General features: G+C 37.4%; 1 protein-coding gene across 1 annotated transcript in view; it reads right to left on the bottom strand.

Annotated features, from left to right (window-relative positions):
• The window catches only part of LOC139764751 (protogenin-like), a 1,310,239-nt gene that overhangs the window by 802,147 nt on the left and 500,592 nt on the right, over nucleotides 1-7,500 (bottom strand). The gene's annotated exons all lie outside the window — the stretch shown is intronic.

The raw sequence follows: 7,500 nt of genomic DNA, 5'->3' as shown, positions 1-7,500 counted from the left end.
CAATTCATATAGTTTTCATAAGATAAGAATTATTCCTTATAAGTTAAAAATGTAGGTTTTGAAGAATGAAAAACAATTTCTCTACTTTCAGTAAAGACCTATGAGTAACTGAGAGAGAACTTGCTTGGTGAAGGCTTGAAACAATGTTTTACCCCAAAATGGTTGAATTCATGAGAACTTACCACCTCTGAACATCAATGAATGTATGACATAGATGCTCACTCAAAGGGATTTAGCCTCACAGTTACCTGCCCAGATAACTGACGTAACAGCACAGAGGTGACAAATAGAGCCATACCAAACCAACACCATTCAACCACTGACTACTGACATCTGCCTTAGTTTTGTTACTGTCCATGATTAAGAAATATTTTTTTTGAAAAGGAAAAAGGGTAGGAAGGGAAGGAAAATCCAAATGGATGCTCACTGGGCTCCACCTAAGGTAGGGAAATGTTTTTTATTCTTCAAAACTTAACATTTCTCACCTACAGACAGAGCCCTAAAAGCATCTGAAAGCATACTCACATGAAAGTAGAAGACTTAGAAAAATCCAATAAAGAACTCTATCTTCCTACTGCAGGAGCATATCAATGCAATGGAGTGAAGGAGTGAAGGAGACAGGGTGGAGATAGAGTTAGGATCATTATGAAGCATGAGTGACGATGGAGTGAAGGTGGTGATGGAGTAAGGAAGGTGATGGAGCAAGGCCAAGACAATGAGAATGGTGATGGAGTAAGGGTGGTGAAAGTGACAGCATAGTGTCCCAAAATTTCAGAGCAACAGGTCAATGGAAACTAAAGGTTAAACATAGAAGCCAACTGTTCACAGAAAACATAAGACAAGTAGTGAACAAGGGAAGCTGATGATAAAGTGAGGGTGGTGATGGTGTGAGGACGGAAATGATGACTGTCCTAAAATTTCAAAGTAATTACATAATAAAGCAAAATGGCAATAAACAATTAAGAAATTTCAGTCTGTATCAAAATTGTAAGTGAAACAGATTGAAAAGAAATGAAAACTAAATACAGCACAGAAACCAATCATTTACAGATGACAGAAGATGACAATGCCACTGCCACAACATAATATGACTGCAAAAAAGCAGCTACATAAAAAGTAAAGAATAGCTTACCCTGAATGATGATTTGGCCCCTGTCTGGGTTTATTCTCTTTTGAAGGTGGCAAACTCAATTCCACAAAATGAAGGTCAACCTGGTCCAGACTGAGAAATCGTCAAACAAAGGTGTTTGAAGAATATCAAAGATCTTTCTTCTTAATTTCATCCAGCAAGAAGCCCCTTAAAAAGGCCAGGGTAGATGCCACCTTCCTTACATCAGAGGCTCTAGCATACAACTCAGGCTGAAAAAGGAGTACTAACTTCTATATCTAACTAAATACATTCCGTGCAAACAAAGTTTTCAAGGAACCTGGACGAACAAACAAACGTTCTAACTAATTTTCAGTATCATCAAGAAATTCTTCTTCAGATATAGAGGATGATACTCTGATGGCCAAATTTTCCAAGACTTTGCAAGGCCATAACAGCTGTAAAGCTAACAGACTGTACAAGACTTAAGACCTTTTGGCAACTTCCAGATGGACTGAGATGAGAAAGTTTCAAGTTTCCTTTAAAAAAAGAATCTCAGTACCCTAATCCACACAGGGCCAGAAATATCATTATAAAATCCATAGAATAAAGGATCATATAAAGCACTTTATATGAAACAATAGTATTACTGGCTTTATTTCATCATGGAAGCAACTTAAGCTGGAGACAAACTAATCATACAAATTCAGTTTCAAAAGACTCCTCAGTCTTCCAGAAAAGTCTGAAAAAAAATTCCAAAACAAAACAACTGGTGAGCATTATGTAAAAGGTAGGCTGCTAAGTGCTCTCCATATTTTCTTCTATATATATGCTTATGAAAATCGAAATATGAAGATTCCAAAACCCAAAATTTTGATCTTTGCTCCCTTGTAGATGGTGATAGTTCCAAGACACTTCAAGGGAACTGGTACATCTGCAGCAGCCTCTTACATCAGGGCTAATTTAGTATATAGCAGTACATGCCTTAGATTGGAGATTTTGTACACAAATGCAGAAAGCCTAGTGGTATAAATGTAGGAACTACAGTTCAAAGACTGAATCACTGGAGGTGAGCCTGACAGAGTTGATATCATGGATACAAAACACACAAATGAGCCAGTGTCACTCACAAGGCTATAAGCACAAATGAGTAGAGAGAATAGGGGGTTAGAATATTCTATAAATATGAATACTGAGTAAATGAAATAATTTCATCTATGCTGTCATCAAAGTGGAGTACAGCTGAACTTGTGATATGTACAAGAATTTCAAATTCTATTCATATTCCAAGTTAAAGATTGGCCTAATCTTCCCAGGAGGATACATGATTGCACAGGGGGAAAGGGATGATAAAGTATGGGAGGATCAGCTGCTTGATAAGGAATCCCAACAAAATCTAAGAAATTTAAACAGACAGCTCATTCAAATAGTAGGTAATGGGTAAGATTGCCATTAAAGAGAGTGTACAGTGGTTCCATTACTTTATAACACTCTAACAAACTACAATGATTGAGTTGAGTCCTGATAACTGGAAATTTCAATTACAGGGATACTGACAGATAAAACAAATTCACTGAGATAGAGAATCATGGCAAAAAAAGTTCCTAGAATGTTTACAAGAGAATATCCTGCCATAGAGGGGCTAATAAAGCATCTATTCTTAACCTTGTCTTTAAACATAACAAATTGGAAATCAGACATAACTATGATACGCCAATTGAAAAAATATGATCAAATAAAGCTTGACATTGAGTATACGGTTGAAGAGGACATAAGAAGGGGATCAGGATCCAAAGAGGAAAATAAACAGCAAATATAACAGAGCTGATTAAGTGCTCTAAAGTATAAATTGGGAGAGGAAGTTCTAAAACAAAAGTAAAGACCAATGCTAAAGCAGATTTTGTGAAATTACAATGGAGTCACATAATGGGTATAACTGGATGTAAAGAGAAGAAAACGGTCAACAGACAAAGAAGCATAGTTTAATAAAGAAGTGCCAAGGAGCTTAGAGATGTTCTATGGAGGAGATACAGAGGTGACACTACAATCAACCTACTTAGAAAAATAAATGAAAGCAAAAAATAAGTACTGTCAGATAAGGAGAAAAGGAGAAAAATAATACTGTAGAGAAGGCAAAACACAATGCAAAACTTTTCTGTAAGTTCACCAGATCATTGGTTAAAGAGCAGTTTATCAGGTTAAAAGAATCAAAGGAAAGACCCACCAAGGATGATGAGAAAATCTATGAGGAGCTGAAATAAATTTTGAAGTGCTGTCACAGTCGAGCAAACTATTACCCCAACATTAAGAAGGTGGGATGGGGAGGAAGTCTTGAAAGGTATAGAAATTAACAGATATAATAAAAGCTATCAAAACAATTTGATCCATACAAGGCTCATGGTTCTAATGAAGTCTTCCATATGTGTTGAAGGAATGTGCAAAGACACTTGCTAAGCTACTCATGATATTGTTCAAGTCACTACAGGGAGCCACAGTACCAAAGATATGGAAGGGAACAAATGTCCTGACTATATCTAAAGGTATAATTAGAAATTGCACTCAACCACAGATCAGTCTCCCTAACAATGATGGTTTGTAAAACACCAAAAAAGATAATCAAAAAGCAAATTAATGACAACCTGTAAAGGAGAAACTACCTAACTGGAAGAAAAATTGGATTTAAGGAAATGAAATCATCTATCAAAACCCTCCTTGACCTCAATAGGTGAATTCTATCTTAAAGAGATGGATAGGTAGACTGTACATTCCTGCACTGCCAGAAAGCTTCGGACACTTTACCCCATCAGAGGTGGAATAAGAACCTAGATTTTCAGGGAGGAAGAAGAGGTAGACTCCTTCACTGGAAAGACTACCTTAATGGATGGAGACAGAAAATGCAGGTTAGAGGAGAATTCTCGAAATGGGCTGGGGTCACCAGTAAATAAGTTACCTGAGGGACTAGAAATTACTTGAATATGTTTAAGGATGATGCAAAGTGCATGAAAAAGATAAAGAATGTGCTAACTGCATCAGCTAACAGTGGAGCTTGAACAGACTCTAGAGTTGGTTGAAATAGGTTAAATGGTTTATCAAACGTAACCTGAACAAGTGCAAAGTAATGAAGAATGAATACAGTAAAAGAAAACCTCAGTGTAGCCAAACCTCAGTGTAGCCATCACCAAATATGATATAAACTACAGAAATCTGTGCATGAAAGGGACCTTAAGAGTAATGTCATACCTAAACTGTTACCAAAGCTCTACAACATAAGAATTCTGAAAGAGACAAATTGTCTCAAAAAATATTACACTGAAGTACATGGATGAGGAAATATCTGGCAAACTATTTACAACATAATGAAATATGCCTTTCAGGTCTATTCACATCACTTAATGAAACACAGAGATCTTATTAGTGGGTCCAATGAAAGTCTACAAAGATGGTACCTGAATTAACCTACAATGAGAAGCTAAGGGGTATAAATTTGTCCACAATGGAAGGAAGAAGATAGAGGGGTAACCTGATTACAGCCTTCCAATTTCTAAATAATTTTGACCATGCTGATAGACAACACTTCTTCATGAGATGCATTACCAGAATAACCAGAGGTAATTACAAGAAGCTTGTTAGAAAAGATGTAAAGAAGCAATGACTTAGTGTAAGAGTGGTGGAAGACGGGGCCAGATTAAAAAATGAAACTGTGAATACCAGCGGAATACAAATGTTTAAACTGTTATCATTTACCCTATCTATATATCTATATCTCAGATGCCTATTCCCTTTGGGAATTCCCTTAAAGGGGGTGGCCACAGCAAAAGTTTCTACAGACCACTGTCCTTACATGCCTCCTTCACATGTTCCATGCATTCCTCCACTATTTCTCTTCCTCCAATACTCTTCCACTCCATTTCCCCATGTCATATGTGGTCTTCCTCTCACACAAACCCCTTTAATTGTTCTGACATACACTCTCCTTGTACTCTCCTCGCAAGCACTTCATCTTGCAACACTCTCACATATCCAAACCACCTCAAAGTATTACGTTCCACCCACTCTAACACTTCACAATTCATTCCTTTTGCATTCCCTGCCATACCAAGTCACTCATACACTCTGTCATTTCTTTCTTCATTCCACCTAGTCACACCACATGCTCCTCTTAAATACCTCATTTCCATAGCCTGGATTCTTGACCTCTGTGACTCACTCCATGTCTGTGCTTTGGCTGCATAGGTCAGGGTAGGGGGACTATGCCATACCTTAATCCTTTCTTCACTTCCATACTTACACCTCTACCCCTATTAAAGAACCCAATGCATCTTTTACCCTGTACTGTTCTACCCCTTATCTCTCCTTACATATCACCATACTTACTCAATGTAGATCCTAAATATTTCAAATCTTTCACCTCTACCAGCCTTTCTCTCCCCATATCTATAACATGGTTTAGTACACTTTCTTCTTTTACTCTAGAGAGTTTGCAAAATCTCTACCATCACTTTACTTTTACATGCATTTATCTTCAACTGCCAATGCTTACATACATTATAAACACACCTATAACCTTCTGCAACCCCTCTTCCCCCTAAGAAAAGAGCACACAGGCTTGTTGTTAGCCACCATACCTCACTATGAAACTCCATCTCTTCACTCTCTTTCCTTAGTTTTCTTTCACATATATGTTAAAAAACTATGATGACATTAGACAATCCTACCTCACATCCACATGTATACAAAAAATTTTGCTCCATTCTCCATCCACTCTTAAACATGCATTTGCTAATCTATAAATGGCTTTCACACAATCCAACAGCTGTCCCCCTACCCTAAATATCCTTAACAAATCCCATAAAGCATTCCACTCCACTCTGTCACACCCTTTCTACAAATCCATGAAAACTGCACACAGCTTCTTACCTTTCACTAGATACTTATCCAGCTAAGTTCACCACAAAATTCTGATCTAGACATCTCTCACCTTTCCTAAAACCCCCTTCCTTCTCATTTATTCTGCATTCAGTCATTTCGATCACTTTACCAATCAACACTCTTGCTTACACTTTTCCTGGTGTATCTAACACTCTTATTCCCTATAATTGCTACATACATTCTTAGCACCTTTTCCCTTGAATAAAGGAACAATAATAGCTTTCACCCAATGCTTAGGAACAACCTTCTGTTTCCAAACTTAATAACATATCAAATGCATCCATTCCATCAACTTTCTCCTCAATGCTTCAACATTTCATCTATAATCTCATTAGTGCCAGGAGACTTTCTTAACTTCAACCTCATTATTGCCCCTTTTTATCTCCATTCTTTCTATAAGACCCTGCACTTGTATCCCTTTCCTTCCATCCTCTATACCCACGCATGCAACAACTGCTTCCTCACCTTTTCCCATATTCATAATTCTTCAAAGTACCCTTAATATCTTCCTTTCATTTCCTCCAATTGATTCAGCAACTCCCTTTTCTTACTTCTCACATTACCATTTCCACTTTTACATCAAAGTCTTTCATTTTTCACCTCTTTCCATTACACTTTCTTTTTTCTCTAAACCCTTCACTCAACTTTCTTCCAAAATCTTCATTAACTCTCTATTTATTTCCCTCTATCAGCTTCTTAACATTTTCCATACACATCACACTCTTCCCCCTCCTCAGCCAAACTTCCACAGGTACATTCTTCTGAGCAATCTACCATATGCCTTTTTCTTCTCTTCTACATTTCTAATCTCATCCATCTGCTACATGTTTCTCCTTTTATTCATATATCTCTCAACCTAGTATCAAACTATTAATTCTACAGCTTTTCACAGTCTCTCTCTAAACATTTTAAACACCTCATTCACACATGACTGCATCCCTACACTTACTGCACTTCCATCTAAATTTCCAGTCACCCTTTCATACGCCTTACATTCTTTCTGACTCATCTTCTCACTTGCTAACACTTCCTGCACACTTCAAACAGTGCACCCAAAAGCTTAAAGGTTATCAGTCAACTCCAGCAAGCAGAAATGAGAAATATCAGCCACTTCTAGCATAGAGAACCTTTCTTAGGTAAACAGACATTTATAGGAGGCAACAGTACTATGGGTAAAACACTTAAAACATGAGGCCATCAATCTTGATGATTTCTATATGTCCTGTCACACAACATGCTTTAAGTCCTGCAAAGGTAAAAACCTGACCCACAGGCACAGACTAAAGCATACCCTAGTCATGGTCTTCTCAGATAAAAGGGAAGAAAATAGGAACATGAGTAAAGAATGCAAAAAGGGTCAATTTGAGCTCCTCAGGTGTTTGTAAACCCAACTTGTAAATGTGTAAACATTACCAAAAGAGGAAGAGACAAAAGATGAATAGTAAGCTGTATGGACTTAGGATTCCACAGTACAGCCACTGGTA

This window comes from Panulirus ornatus, chromosome 51 (genome assembly GCF_036320965.1).
Source record: "Panulirus ornatus isolate Po-2019 chromosome 51, ASM3632096v1, whole genome shotgun sequence".
Lineage (NCBI taxonomy): Eukaryota > Metazoa > Arthropoda > Malacostraca > Decapoda > Palinuridae > Panulirus > Panulirus ornatus.
The sequence above is the reverse complement of the archived record's forward strand: the minus strand, read 5'-3'. Positions and strand labels throughout refer to the sequence as shown.